The following is a 14,752-nucleotide window of genomic DNA, read 5'->3' as shown; positions in this document are numbered from 1 at the left end:
TTTTTTGTCCCTCACAAAGCTACAAATGTATTTGATGACTGTTTGTATGCTTCCAGTTTCTCAGATGTGTTTTTAGTTTCATCTTCTCCCCATGGTTCTGATTAACAGTTCTCCTATTGGTGTCTCAGGGTTTGTGGTAAGAATGAGGTGGGAAGGAAGGTTTTTTTCCTGAGCTCACTCTTATCTGGAAGAGGCTATTTTATACAAGAAGTATCTATGGGTGAATTGAAATACTTTCCACTCCTTCCACCCAGTTCAGTCACTGAACTGGATTTAAACGGGAGCGCAGGTTAGACATGCACACCTTCAGGACAAACACTGCTTTTTGCTCAGGTTTTCATTCTCAATTATACTTTAGTGTGGTAAGTCCTAAGTATGTTGTCTGGCCTTCTTGCATTTAAAGAAAGATATAACAGCTGTCTTTTGGTATTTTTGGTGGTTTTTAGCAGGAGTATTGGATTAACTTATTAGATATCATTATCGCCTAAATGGAAATGTCTATCTCTATTGATGATAAAATAACAAATAAAGTCATACTTTTGACTATGATGTTCTAGTTTCATTTGGTTGCTGTAATAAAACCCTGACCAAAAACAATTCAGGGAGAAAAGGGTTTATTTTGGCCTATACTCTCAGGTCACAATTCATCAGGGAAGGAAGTCAGGGCAGGAAGTTGGGTTAGGAATCTGAAGCAGAAACAATGGAGGAACACTGCTTGCTCAATAGATCATGTTTAACTAGCTTTTTTTTTTTTTTAATAGCCCAGAACCTCCTCCCTGAGGAATGGCACTGCCCACAATGGGCTAGTCCCTTCTACATCAATTAATAATTGAGACAATCCTCTTTAGACATTGATACAAACAAACTTGATCTAGGCAATTGCTCAGTTGAGGGTTCTCTCTTGGATGACACTAAGCTGTGTCAAGTTGTCAGTTAAGGGTAACCAGGGCATATGGTATATTAGAAAATAAACCTGACATAAGTATACTTTCTTCCACAGACAACATTTTTTCTTCTTACTGACCCAAATTCCCACCTTATTTAGTATAAACTAGGATGTTGACTTTAAAACATTATACTTATGTTATATAGACTCTCTTTCAAGACTTTGCTTTGACATTTAAATTTGTTTGCAATGCCATTTACACCAATTATTTAGATCTATGTAGAGAAATTTTAATCCACCAACATGGCCACTCTGGCAAGGGATCACATCCAAAGACCTTCTATATCTGTGTGGTCCAACTGGAATGACACATCTTTAATCCCTCTGACTGGAATACACACACACCCTTAGTACAAACCTTTAATCTCAAACAATGTAGGTAAGTTAGTTTGTAGAAGCAAGCAGTCACATTTAAAAGTTACATCTCATTGAGGGTCATAAAAAGTGAGGAATTAGACAAAGATGACACTATCAGTCAGAGATAGGATAGACCCAATTTTCATGAGAACAACACAGGAAATAGAGGAAGAGCGGGGTGGGGGTGGGGGTTGCGGTGGGGATGCAGGGAGAGAGAGAGAGAGAGAGAGAGAGAGAGAGAGAGAGAGAGAGAGAGAGAGAGAGAGAGAGAGAGAGAGAGAGAGAGAGAGAGAGCAGTTTTACTGGGCTATTTTTACAGAGACAGGTTGCTGGTGAAGACAGAATGTTCCAGAGAATAAGAAGGAGCCAGAAGACAGATTGTCAGAGTTAGTTTAAGGCCAAGCAGAGCAATTTAATCAGAAGCGGTGAGAAGCCAGTTTAGATCAGCTTGGAGAGGAGTTTGCACAGGAACACCTGAGTTTAACCGGCCAGCCAGAGTTCAAAAAGAACTAAAAAGAGTGAGCTTATTCAGCAGTAAGCCTCCAAGATAACAATTACATCTGGCAAATAAAAGATACTTTTACAGTTCTGTATTTATCAGAACTCAGTAGTCAATATGTTACATTCCAATAACTCCTTAGTTCCTTTATATATCTTTATATAATTGAAGTTTTTTAAAGGAATGGGACATAAGGAAGTATATTTTCTGAATTCCTGTATGTCCATACCATATTTTTTATGTCTTTTACATGTTAAAGAGAATTTGACTGAGCATCGAAATTTTAAAGATTCTCTTCTTCTGTAAATAACAGATAGAATGGAATGTAATACTAGATTATGCCTACAGCTTTATTGGTAGCTTGTGTATTGACTAGAGAATCACTGTAATTAAATAATCCATGCTCAGGTAATCAATACCCTTCACTTGGTGGTGAGTTTAGGCATTCCCTCTTCACACATGTCATATCCCAACACACCTCCTGGTAGGAGTCTCAGACTGTCACTAGAGTCCTCATCTGACAACATTCAGACTCTATACACTTCAGGCCCCACCAGTTTTTGGGTCTTAAGTGAGAAGCTCTGGGATTTCACATTTGATCTGAGCCAATCACTGTGTTTCTGGACATTGCTTAGCTCTACGAACTGTAACTGACTGTAGCTGTGCCTTCTCATGCTGCAGACAGCCTACAACAGCCTACCCTCTGGCTGCCCATGGGCTCTGACTGGTTAGCATCACCAACTTCTATGGCTCCTTGCCTCTCTGGCCAGTGTGGCATTATTTTCTTATGCTCTTGCCCCACTGTTAGACACAAGTTTCTAAAGGAAATTTTCTGGCTTCTAATACTTTTTACCTCCCTTGAGAGTGACTCGACGAATATCAAGAGATGCTCCTGGGTACCTATCTGAGGTGTCCTTGAACATTCAGCTGCAGTTTAGATGCTCTTAGAACATTCTGTGATCCACAGTTAGGAGACTGATCTGCTTCAAAACAAATGTTTGTGCTTTGATTTCTATTTCCAGGAAAAGGAGGGATTGCAAGATGTATGTGACCTCCTCCCCAGTTAAACTTGTGGCCTCACCTGTGACCCTACGAATCCAGACAGAGAGAGTTTGGATTTTGTACAAGGTGGGGAAAGAATGTAATGTCTATATTCTAGGGAGTAGTGTGTGCCTTGCATCCTGGGAAGTTTCTGAAAGCAGGAAAAGAATCCACAAAAGGGTCACTGTCTGAGCACTGCCAAGTGAGACTCAGAAATCAGAAAATCCCTGAGGAGTGTTCAGGGGAGGCAGCCTTCATAGCACCCAGGTGTGCTGAACTAATTTAGAACAGAGAGAAGACAAGGCATGCTAGGAGGGTGCCTAGACTAATGCAGAAGTAGAAAGATACTAGCATAGTATGAGTGAGTGGTGTGCGTGTGTGTGTGTGTGTGTGTGTGTGTGTGTGTGTGTGTGTGCACACGCGCGTGCGTGTGCGTGTGTGTGATTTAAGCTGCATTTACACAGAGTAGCATCTGCTGGAAGGTTGAGATAGTTATAATGAAGCTTCAGAAGCATGAAGACATTTAGTGGAAGATTAACTCTGGAAACTCCGTGTTTGTGGAAGGAACAGATGACTGACCCTGGATGGGAAATGGGCAATAGACACCGAGTGGAGAGCTCTGCCTTGCTCTCCCAGGAAAAGACTAGGTGCTAGGACAATCCCCAAAGATAAACAAGTTCTAATGACTGTTGGTTGTGTGTTTATCCAGACAGTACGTCCTGGCTCCCATGAGGAAGGGATGAAGGTGCTTGCAGGATGGATGGATCTCATCCATTTTGGAAGTCATTGGTTGTGTCCTGGAATAGGGACTTCTGCTGGTTCCTTTAGTTAAGGAACTCATGGAGTCAGTTTTTCTCCATTCTGGAAGAGATGGGCATCAGAGGGCAGTATGGAATACCTGAGAAAACAAAAGGGTAGATTTCGTTTTATTCACAGACCAAGGAAAGCTTACAGAAGTTAGGGAAGTAAGTGTGTGTGGGGGGTGGAGGTGGGGGTGGGGAGGCAACTACCATCTTTGCATTCAGGCTCCTGTCAGCAGGACTGGTTGAATGCACAGACTCAAGTATTATCCTCCCCTAGAGCCTCTGGTGAAATGGGAGAATTGCTTTCTGTAGCTGGGTTCATTCTATTTTTTATTCATTCATTCATTCATTCATCCATTTATTATCCATTCATTCATGTGTCTGTGGGCACCGATAGATATACCATAGTTCACATGGGGAAGTCAGAGAACAGCTTACAGGGGTTAGTTCTCTCCTTCCACCATGTGGAGCCTGGAGATTTAACTTAACTGTTAGGTTTGGCAGCAAGCACCCTTACCTACTGAACCATCTTGTAGTCTCTGGAGCTGGGTTCTCTACAGTTATGGTCTCTCTACTTCTTCAGGAACAAAGGAGGAGTGGCTAAAGCCCATTTTGTCTGATACCCTCTTGACTGGTGGTCGTATCTTCACAAGAAGACCTTCAGCAAACTGGGCAGGCCTACCAGTCCCCGTACCTCTCCTGGGCTGATGACGGGCAGGTGCTTCCTCTCTCTCTTCTGCCATCTCAGGGAACTCAATTCTCTAACACAGGAGAGAAAATTAAGCAAAGCAACATCATACATAGATTTATCTTGATTGCACTGAAAATCTCATCTGCATATATTAGAGTAGAGGCAATAGTCAAATGTATTAAAGCATATTTTTTCAATATAGAAATTTCTTGGTATTAGCCAAAGCTTTGACATTGGTACCTCTGGGCTCTAGAGACATCTGAAGATCAGGAGGAGCAGATGGGACCTTCCATGACTGACCTCCCAGGGCCCCAGACAGGTGCTTGCTGTCTTCCCTAGCTGTCTGCCATGAGGCTTGTTGTTCCCATAGCAGTCATTTAGATTTAAGAAACTGAAGCTACTTTAAAAAATGTAAATGTTGCCTGTAAGGGTAACATATTAAGATATAATTTGCATTAGCTTGAATTAATTTTTTCAGGTTAGCACTACTCCCTTATGAGTGCTCAGAAGCGGTGGAAATTGGTTTTGATTGGGGAATGGGGCAAGGAGCCAAGAGGTGCCAGCTGGGAAGGCAGGGCAGGTAGGACCTTCACTGTGGAGGGCAGCCACGGGCACTATCTGTTTTTCTGGGGACAAGCTGGATGCAACGCTAAGAGCCAGGGCACCAGAGCCAAGCTTGTGAGCTCTGGATGCATTAGCAGGCAGCCTATCGATCATCTACACTCTACTGATGGCTTACTCAATTGCTGACTTCTAATCACCACACTCATTTCATTTCCTCTGCCAAAGATGAGTGTATTAGTTACTGTTCTCAGTGATGCTGCAGAGTAACTGACAAAAGCAACTTAAGGGGCTAGGGAGATAGCCCTGCTAGTTGATGCTTGCTGTGTGATAATCCAGTGTCCAGTATGGCACTTCCTAAGAGATATGCATGCTGTGTGATAATGGGGACCTGAGTTCAGTTCAGAGTCCACTTCCTAAGAGACTTGGATGCCCACATCTATCTGCCCCAGTTTCCACACTGGAAGAAGGAGGATAATATAGATCACAAGGATGTTGCAAAGATGAGCAGAAGGCAGGCACTCAAGGAATAGTATTATACACACATCTGGATTTTCAAGGAAGTAGCAACAACAGGAACAGGTCCCCATCTATGATCTCCAAGTCATCATGAAGGATAACTGACTTCCCTAAAACTCAACAAGGCAAGATACAGCTGGACTCTTAAGCCACCGAGGTCCCCAGGTGGCCACTCCATTATCTCCACAGATTGACGAGACCTTCAGGACTAATGGGCCTTGCCACACCTGTGAGATATTAGGTCCTTGAGCAAAACCACCCAGGAAACTCTTCTGTTTTATTACTCATGGCATGTAATGGAAGCCTGAACACGCTTTTGAAAAGAGCCTACCACAACTCTATATGGACATGAATTCAACCTGGCAGCACTGTGTTTGGTTCACGGTGACTGCTCACTACGGGGTGCACCCTTGAGGCATCCTTAGTCCCTGCCCTGACCCTTTCAGCCACTGGTGCTGTTCGTGACAGTGTGGGGCTTTGTAACTAAGCTTTATGTCTGTTTTATATGGGTATTCTGGAAGACGAATTCGAAGATACAACCTTAAAGAAGACCAAATGCAGTTCATCACAACTCAACGAAAAGGGCAAGGGGAAGGTAAGAGAGAACTCACCACACCACTTTGAAATACAATTTCTGGGGCAGGTGGTTGCTTCATTTCATTCTACTGTGAATTAAAGCTATTCAACCGATGAGGGTGTGGTTTTTGGCTTTCAGAAGACTATCACCTATTGAGTTTCTACCTATGAGAACCTCCATGCTTCAGGTGAAATAAAAGAAAACTAGAGGGTCTGTTTCCTAAAGAGGAGGGTTCAAATCTCAGCCCTAACATTTAGTGTGTGTACTTGACTCACCTGCTTAGGCTTCTCCGCCCAGAAGCTGTCCACCTTCAGATGAAATAATAAGTGGTCAGAAGTCCACAACCCTGAAGACTCTAACTACAGCGTTCAAACGTGAGGGCGAATTGACAGAGGTATTTTGTTCAATGTATATGGGTTGTGTTTCTTTTATAATTTTAGCTTTGGGCTAGACTCTGCTGGGGGCTTTTGAAGTGTGTGTGTGTGTGTGTGTGTGTGTGTGTGTGTGTGTGTGTGTGTCTGTCTGTCTGTCAGTCAGTCTGTCAGATTTGGGCAGGATCTCACTCTGTAGAACAGGCTGGCATGCAACTCATATATAATCCAGGCTAGGCTCAGATCTGAAACAATCCTCCATCTTCAACCTCCTGAGTCCTGGGATTACAGGTGTGAGCCATCATGCCCAGCTTTGTCTGAGTAGGTTCATTTGCTTTTTAAAAAACGAACTTGATTAAAAAGAAAAAAAACAACAAAGAAAGAGCCTGTGCTTCAGCTAAACATGTCTGTGGGGAGTTAACTCCCTGGGGTCATAAAACAGTAAACACAGAGTCTAATTGAAGCTAAAATCCCTCAGAGAATGAGACGGTGCTTGAGTCCTGAGTGACAAGCCTGAGATGGGACTTTCAGGCAAGTGGAATTCCCTGACAACAGGGTGTGTTCTTTCTCTGCAGAATGGATCTCCTCAGCTTCCTCTGGATGCAAAGGGGACACTGGACATTGTCAAAGGGCATCGCAGATCCAAGGAACATTGCCTGCAGAATCCTTACCTCCTCTTGGCTACTCTCCATATTAGGAGAGACATAGCAGTGAGAAGCCAAGAATGCAGCCTGCCTGTCTGTTTTCTTACAAATTGGGTGATGGGATGGCTCAGACAGGCACAGTATCTGCGTTTAATTAACAAGCTGGGGCAAGTGAATGCTCGAAATTGATTGATGCTAAAGAAGGAGACATTGACAAAACATACAGTGCCTGCTAGTTTTCCCTTTCAGGCAGCTGTTTGTTATAGATCCCAAAACCTCTGCAGAGAGAGTCTCAGCTCCAAGTAGGCGCATACCCTTGGCCCACCAGGAAGAAAGCAGCTGTAGGTATATGCCATGATTACTCTCAGGATCCGTACTGCCGGTATTGAACTCCTTGGCACTTCAAAGGCAGCATGTGTAGCAACAGGACCTAAGAATTGAAGGGCTCCTGGGTCAGCGTCAGTATTAGGATCATGGACCACGCTAACCTGCCCTTCTTCAGCAGGTTCCCTGGAGCCACTGTAAGCTGCAGAACAGAGCTCCAGAGCGTTGAAGCCATCCTTCTCACCAAATTCACTCTCTTTCTTAGACACTGTTCTTGGCTTAACACTTGCCCTCGTGGAGGTTTAAACACGAGATATCAGGTAGCCATGGGAGTGGAGGTGCTTATCATATACTGGTATTATCCAGTCTTCTGAATCACTGGACTTGAACACAAAGATTGGCCATTGGCCACCACAAGGAAAGAAATATATGTAAAAGGCTGAGCTTGCCAATATCGTCCAGGCTGAAGCCAGAGATGGGTAGAGGTCACTGTTGAAGATCCCAATGGCCAAGTTGTCCTTCAGATCTACAAATAGGTTCTATGAGGACCATAAATCCTGTGTAGAATGGTGGTTCTCACTGGGTTAGTTCACCCCCTAGTGTCTGAAACCATTCAGAGGGTGGGAGGGGATGTTCTAGTCCCTGAGCAGGCTTAGGACAGGATGATACAGTCCAGCATTTCTGAACCCAAGTCATGTCCAGTACCCAGACTGAGGGACTGCTGTAAAGAAACTGGAAGGGGGTGGTTAGGGATTAATATGTTAGCTATAACATCCTTCAATTTTATTACTTGCAACAGGGTCAGAGGGGCATTCCTTTATTCCAAATCCTAAATTTCTTTGTGTGAGTCTTAATATTCTAGGGCACAGGGGTCATTTAGCCCCCAGATCCTCAAAGGAGTTCTGTTGTGAGAGTTTAAGAATCCTTGCTATAAGTAAGTATCTATGTGACCACCCTGCTTCTGCATCAGACCCTGCTCCCAGGAGACAACAGGTACCTGCTTCTCCTGTACCCGCCCATCAACCTGTTCTAGGAACTCCAGAAGCAGGCAGATTTTTGACTCGGGTTCTCTTTTGTCTTCAAAGAAATTAAGAATAGCTTGCATTCTCTGCACATCGCTTTGACACATTAATACCATCATAATAACAGTTTTTCACTTGCCCGTTCAGTAAAATCCCTAAGCCTCGATACCCATGATAGCAGTAAAACGCCAGTATTCTGCCTGTTCTCACACACTTACAGTCTATAGTGCTATGATCCTTGCTGTCGTTTTCCTCATAACCTTGCTGATAGGAAAACAAAGACCTCTGATTTAATCAGTTCTTCCCCCAAGTTCTGCGGTTCTCTTGAGAAGCTTCGAATTCCCTGTTCTATAAGTCTCCTCTTTCATTATTAATGGTTGCACTTCCTCTGAGGTCCTCTGGGGGAGGTAGCTACATGGTACTATTTCTCTTGTTTATGTAGTCTGCCTGGTACATGGAAAACATGGGGTGGTTGGGCCAGGGGGGTGTCCAGTGCTTTGCCATCTCGAACAGACAACCCCCACAAGCTGAAATTAGAACCCACTTACTCCTGACTATAGTGAGATGTGAAATGTCTGTAGCCATGTTCAAGGCCAGTGACCTCAGCTAAGTGCCTGGACTTTGCCTCTTCCCCTAAGGGTCGGGGTTTAAGATAAATAGTACAGGAGTGGATCATGCTGTCTCCCACAGGGCTGCCCCTCTCTCTTCCTTCCTACCATCTCAGCTGAGTGACATTTGTGCCAGCTGCTCCCAAAGGGAGTCACTCTGGTGAAATGTCACAGGCTTCAGCATGAATGACCCGTCTCCATCCTTCATTTCCTTTCTAGCGGTCTCCCTCCCACATCTCAAGTGCCTTCTTTGTTTTGAAAGGACACTGCCTTGATATTCAAGTGCAGGAAAAAGTAATTACATTTTCTTTTCAGGCCTGCCTCTCAAAAAAGCCTTCAAATCATCCCTGGCTGAAACACTGGGATTATTCCCCAGGGAAAAACGGTATTAATGGCTGCTTCGGTGGCTTCCCTTTCCTGAGTCTCACTGGCTACTTCTTCCCATGTAAAGGTAATGATGCTAGCACTGTAGATTGCTGCTGCCTCCTGCCCTCCTCTGTCATCTCCTGAGGGTCGGGACCTCTCACCCAGCAGAGACCAAACACTTCATTCAGTGTCACACAATTAGTAAGTGGTGGATCCTCTTCGTCTGTGCAGCTGGGTCACATGCTTAGTAACCTTGTAACTGCTGTGACCATTCACAAGGTCCAAAACCAAGGGGGCATGCTTTGATAAATGATTTTCTTTTCTTTTGATTTATTGTTTTTCAATTTTTAAAATGTGAAAATCTATACAAAGATAGCAACACAAAATGTTTTTGTTATGCATCTGAATATAATTATCATTACTGGAAAGAAGAAATTATTGATGTTTGCAATTGTCCTAGGCAATCCAGCACACAGAGCTGCTGTTCTGTGGGAACTGGACAGGTTCTAAGGGCCTGGGCTTAGCCCTTACCTAATGTTGTGATTTTAGATAATTTATTTTTACCTCTCTGGGCCCCATTTTCCTAATGAAACATATTGTTAAATTGGATGTTTCAGGGTTCCTGTTGTGCATGTGTCCAGGGCTTGGTGATTCTAGGTCCAGGATCCACAGAAATATGAGATTGTAATGTTGAAACTGACTCTCACTCCTTTCCTGCCTTGGATGAAACTAAACAGTAAGTGAATCTGATCCTTTGCCACTGGGAGCCCTCTCTTGTCCCTTGGGAGACTCATGTAGATCCTTGATCTTTGGCTCCTGAGGGACTTCATCAAGCAGGACTGGGGTGGAATCGTGTCTTGGGTTCGTTGTTGCTGCCCCACCTGGGGTGAATTGGCACTTGCTTACTTCTCCCTAGGAAAAGTCACATAACAGACTGCCTTCCATTCATCTGCCCCACGGCAGGCAAGTTCCTACTCTTTAGTTAAGTGGGTTTGAAGCATAATCAATGTCGCCCACTCCTTCTTCTTCCTCAGCTTCTCTTTATTCAATCAGCAACTAAAACAGATTTACTGGTTGTCCATTAAGTAATTCCTTACATGCATGCCCTCTCCTCTGTTTTCACCCCTAGTGCTCTGGCTCTGCCTCACAAAAGGGAACTCTTACTTCTTCTAATGTCCCAATTCTCTGGCCTATCTTCTCTGATGCTAATCCTTGTTCTAACCCTGTGTTTATGCTGCTGTGTTGCTCATTAGCTCTGTGTTCTTCTGCTTCCTGCCCTCCTAGTCAGATCCCGAATAACTCCTAACCCTCTCAGGTTAACATTCAAAGGTACTTCTGAAACGTGGTCCTGGTCTGGAATACCCTAAGCTTCTATGAGTTTTCGTGTGTGTGTGTGTGTGTGTGTGTGTGTGTGTGTGTGTGTGTGTCCCATCTGTCTGTCTGTCCTACTTTTAGATAAAACTTATCCACAGCTTGTACCTCCCAGTCCCATGTACTTAGCAACTGAATTGTTCTCCTGGAATCTGTCTCTGAGGCTGAAAAGTAGATGTAGATTCTTTAGGAGGGAGGCTAGAACTCACTTATTCAACATTTATTAGAGGGTATTAGGCCTTTCTCAGTATTGTGTTGCAGATTCTGGGAACTTGCAAAGATAAATAAGGTGTTATTTCTCCCTGGAGTTGCTCAGGTAGTTGGGGGATATGCACATAGAAACCTCAGGATCTAGGTCTATGGAGATGGCTCAGTCAAAAAAGTGTTTGTTACACAAGCGTAGAACTGGGTTTGGATTCCCAGTACTCAGATTAGAGGCTGGACACGGTAGCATACCTGTGACTCCAGCCTTTGGGTGGGAGGATGGAGACAAGAAACTATGTGGAGATTTTGGCTATTCAGCCTGGCCAAATGGATGAGCTCTATGTTCAGTGAGAGATCCTGACTTAAAAGTGAGGTGGAGATGATCAAGGAAGATGCCAAACAGTAACCTACGTACTTTACACGCATCCACACATGTGTGCACATATGCATATGCACATGGTGTTACACATGCACATATGCATTGGCATACACACACACACACACACACACACACACACACACACACACACACACACACACACGACCACAACCACCACCACCACCTCAGGATATTATTAGTAGGATAGGTGAGTGTTGGCTTATGTACAGGCTTACTATGTGGCCTGCCTTGGCCTTACCCTATCGAACTTCGACTTTCTAGCCACTTCTGAAAACCACCCTTGAGCCATGACTACCTGCTCTTTCCCCATCCCCTCAGGGCCAAGCTTCTCACAGTGTGAAACTGGATGATGCTAATGTGCTGTGACTTCTTACCTTAAGGGTGACATATTTACATTTTAATAGGAGACAATTCAAAGGAGGGCATTTTAACTACTGTGGCAGACAAGTGGGGACTTATTTTGAGTTATGGTGGGTTTGGGGGCCTCAAATCACACCCACTCATACTATTTCAGGAGGAGGTCGCTTCCCCTCCCCTCAGGAGCCTAGAGTGTAGGATGCCTCTTTGGAGCTGTGTAGCATCCCTGGGCTGTGGGAGCACTCTGGAGTGTTGGACTCCCGGTGCAATGACGGATGAGACATCTGCTCCATGATGGGCCATTACAAACAATTCATTACTACAAAATGGACTTACCCTCATTAGCCCAGGAGCTCCGAGTTTAATGTGGCATTCTGCAATCTCCCAGACTCTGCAACACACATTGAATGCGTGCATCACATTTTATAGAGCCAGGAAACCTGAACTCCAGGAAACAATGGAGATTTAGCATGCCTCTTGAGTTAGTTGACATATTTAGTCTTCATGAACACGCCTGTTTTGTAGACAAACCCTGTAGCTCACAGTCTCATTATTAGAAATTGGTTCGCTCCATTGCGTGTGCCCAGGGGCTCAGCTTTCCTTGGGGGACAGTTATGCCTTTAGCATCCTGGTGCTTGCTGTAGGTGAATGGCTTTCTGAAGTTCAGACCTCGGAATGTTTCTCCTGGGGTGGTCCTGGCCCTTCATTATGGGTCACCAGTGTAAATGCGCACATTCTTGCTCAGTGCATTTGGGGAAGATTCCCATTCTTCTTTATATTTGAGCAAAATCGTGGCCATACATCCATATCTCTCCCTTCCACCCACCCAGAGTGCATTATCCAGAACTAGCAATCAGTTCAAATAATGTGTGACAGACATGGTGTCAATTTGCTAAACTTTTGATATTAGAGGTACAGCTACTGATGCGTGATCTCCCCGCCTGGCTCAGCTCATCTTCAGGAAATTACCCGGCCACTTGTCACACTCCCACAAAATGACAGTTCTCCTTCAGGGCTTCTTTTTCTTCATGCATCTCCAAGGATTCCTTTAGCTAGAAAATTCTACGTTGCCTTTTGCCAAGCTACCAATCAACAACTGGGGGACTGTTTTAAAGCCTGGGGTCAAATTCTGGATATTCAACTTCATTGGTGGCCGTGACAGTGACTGAGGAAGACAATGCTTTGGGATCCAAAGCATGGTCGGTTGCCTTATTTCCTTTCCTCAGGAACTGTACTTGGTAATTCATTTTCCACTCTCTGATATGTCTCACCCATATGCAGTGATCTATCTCCAGCCTAAAAATGCTTATTCATTTGATCATCTATCTGTTGCCAAACACTGAGCATTTATTAGGTGAAAAAGCCTGTGTTGGATGTTGGGCTGGGCTGAGCTCGGGTTTTCTTAGATTTTGTAGCTCCATCATTCACTGCAATGATATTTATCAAATACTTGTTGAGTGTCTGTAGTGGGCCAGATCCTCAGCTATAGGACTATCAGACATTCCTGGAGAAGAACACATGTGGCTGTTTGCATCACCTCTGGGACCAGTAATGATGAGTACTTTTGGAACTAATGTTTCTTTTCTCACACAGCCTGTTCCTTTCTTGCTCAGTGAAGGAATCTTCCAGTCCATGTTTCCGTTAGGATGCTCATCTTAGATCTTTGGTGACTTCCCACCTGAAATGTGTAGAAATAGGAGGAGAAAGTTCTTATCTTCCCCAGAAGTTCATTTCTCTATCACCATCTTTTCCTTGAAAGAAAAATCTAGGATCCAGTGTAATTTTCCTTTACTCTGAAGGAGAACCATGTGAAAGGGGTGTTTTTTATCCATTACTTGATGGATATTTTTTTCCTTTAAGTTGTTATGGAAAAAGCTGCCATGAGCAGTCCTGGAGAATTTTGTTTTCATTTCTTCTGCCTAGGTATCTAGAAGTGGCAATTCCATGTTTGCCATTTGGTAAAACTGCTAGTCTGCTTTACAGAGCATCTGTGCCATTTCTAATTTCCACCAGCCGTCAATCAAGACAATAAGCAGCTGCCCTCTCTGGGAGCAGGGTGAGTGAAGGAAGCTACATTTCCCATCCTGTATTGGAGTGTGGACATAACTAACATTCACCTCCTTCCCCCATCCAGTTACTCATTCTGGATTTCTCACTTCCAGCTAAACTAGGTGGTTGACTTAGTGGGCCTGCCACCTAATGCTGGCACATATCTTAATCACTCTGATCAGTGAAGATGCCTGGTGCAATTCAGTGATCTGCAGAAAGAACCAAGATACAACATTCCTAACAAGCTTTCCATATCCCTTTTGCTATCATAAAATACACTGCCAACAGCACCGTAAGGGAGGGAGGGCTTATTGCAGTTCACAGTTCAAGACTGTAATCTGCTATAGTAGAGATGTCAAGACTGGAATCGGTTCATCACACCAAATCCATAATCAAGAAGCTGGTGCTCAGCCCTCTCTCCTTTTTATGCAGCTCAGCATCTCAGCCTAGGGAGTGGTGCTACCCACTTTTAGGATGAATCTTCCCACCTCAATTAATCCCCTCAACATAGTCCTTCATAAACATGCCCAGGAGCTAAGTAATCTCTCACCGATATGCCTGCAGGCTTGTTTCCTAGGTAATTTCAGACTACAATTTTAACAATTAGCACCAACCATCACACATACCAGAGAAATTTATTCATCTTCAATTGCTACATCCTGTGGCTTTGGCAATTGTTCTTTATAATTTTTTTCCTGGGCTTCAAGTACTCAGATAGATCCTACTGAGTTCTAGAAGTAATCCTTCCTTCTCACCATCTACCAACATGGTGACTGCTCTACTATCCACCAGCATCATATGCAATGCTGGCTCAGGAGACAGCCCTTCTGGCTACTCAATAAACTGCTGTTTGTCTTGTCATTCTTTCAGATTTGAGGCCACAGGAATCATGACAAGACTAGTTGATCGAATGGTCTTTCACACATAGTGTTCTCTCTCCTCTCCTCTCCTCTCCCCTCCTCTCCCCTCCTCTGTTCTCCTCTCCTCTCCTCTCCTCTCCTCTCCTCTCCTCTCCTCTCATCTCCTCTCCTCTCCTCTCCTC

General features: G+C 44.1%; 1 long non-coding RNA gene across 1 annotated transcript in view; it reads right to left on the bottom strand.

Annotated features, from left to right (window-relative positions):
• Positions 1-3,502: 3,502 nt before the first annotated feature.
• Positions 3,503-14,752, bottom strand: part of LOC116072370 — a 25,823-nt gene continuing 14,573 nt past the window's right edge. Inside the window, exons 2-3 of the long non-coding RNA XR_004111416.1 lie at positions 4,164-4,407; positions 3,503-3,741 (exon numbers count right to left, since the gene is read on the bottom strand). This is a non-coding gene — a long non-coding RNA (uncharacterized LOC116072370). The remainder of the gene's footprint in view (positions 3,742-4,163; positions 4,408-14,752) is intronic.

Source organism: Mastomys coucha, unplaced genomic scaffold, assembly GCF_008632895.1.
Source record: "Mastomys coucha isolate ucsf_1 unplaced genomic scaffold, UCSF_Mcou_1 pScaffold23, whole genome shotgun sequence".
In the NCBI taxonomy this organism is placed as follows: Eukaryota; Metazoa; Chordata; class Mammalia; order Rodentia; family Muridae; genus Mastomys; species Mastomys coucha.
This window is presented reverse-complemented; position numbering and strand designations above follow the sequence as displayed.